The sequence below is a fragment of the Chroicocephalus ridibundus genome, chromosome 23 (assembly GCF_963924245.1).
Source record: "Chroicocephalus ridibundus chromosome 23, bChrRid1.1, whole genome shotgun sequence".
NCBI lineage: Eukaryota > Metazoa > Chordata > Aves > Charadriiformes > Laridae > Chroicocephalus > Chroicocephalus ridibundus.
In genome coordinates this window covers 1869472-1870117 of record NC_086306.1, presented here as the reverse complement: position 1 = coordinate 1870117, position 646 = coordinate 1869472, and positions in this window count along the sequence as shown.

Below are 646 nucleotides of genomic sequence, written 5' to 3'. Positions count from 1 at the left end.
TTTTTCTTTTTCCTTTTTTTTTTTTTTTTTTTTTTTTTGTTCTTCACTGACTCCGTTGCGCATGTCCCTTCCAAAAGCAGCTGTGGTTGTAGCCCAGCCCTCGCCCGCTTTTGTCCAGCGCTCATTTTTCTTGCTGCGGAGGGACAAAGCAGCTTGGTGCGGGCAGGGAAGGATTGGTGCGGTGGGTCCTGGGTGCAGGCTGGGCGCAGCAACCGGGGCACCTCCTCCTGCCTCTACCGTCTGCCAGTACCTCCCTCTTGGGAATGTTTATAGGCGCTGAACAAGGCTCAACGTTAATCTGCTCCGAGCCTTGAGTTAACTTTTACGGTTGCGTTTGCACACAAGCAAGCCGAGCACCTGGCTTGAGAGGAGGAAAGCGGCAGAAGGAGCAACACGAAGGTGCTGAGCCGCAGAACGGGTGCTGAGGGGGTGAGGCGAGGCTGAATTTGGCACTGTCAGGCGCCGTTTGCCAGCGTTCAGGACAAGTGCGTGTCCCCCCGGGGCTGTCACTGGGCTCGGGGACTCGCTTAGGGCTGGGATTTGGTGGGTCGTCTTGTGTTTCGACCCTCGCTTCCCCGGAGGGACGCAGGGCGTGATGCAGCGTTTGCTGGCTGAGATGCTTTCGGGGAGCGCGGACGGAGACTCG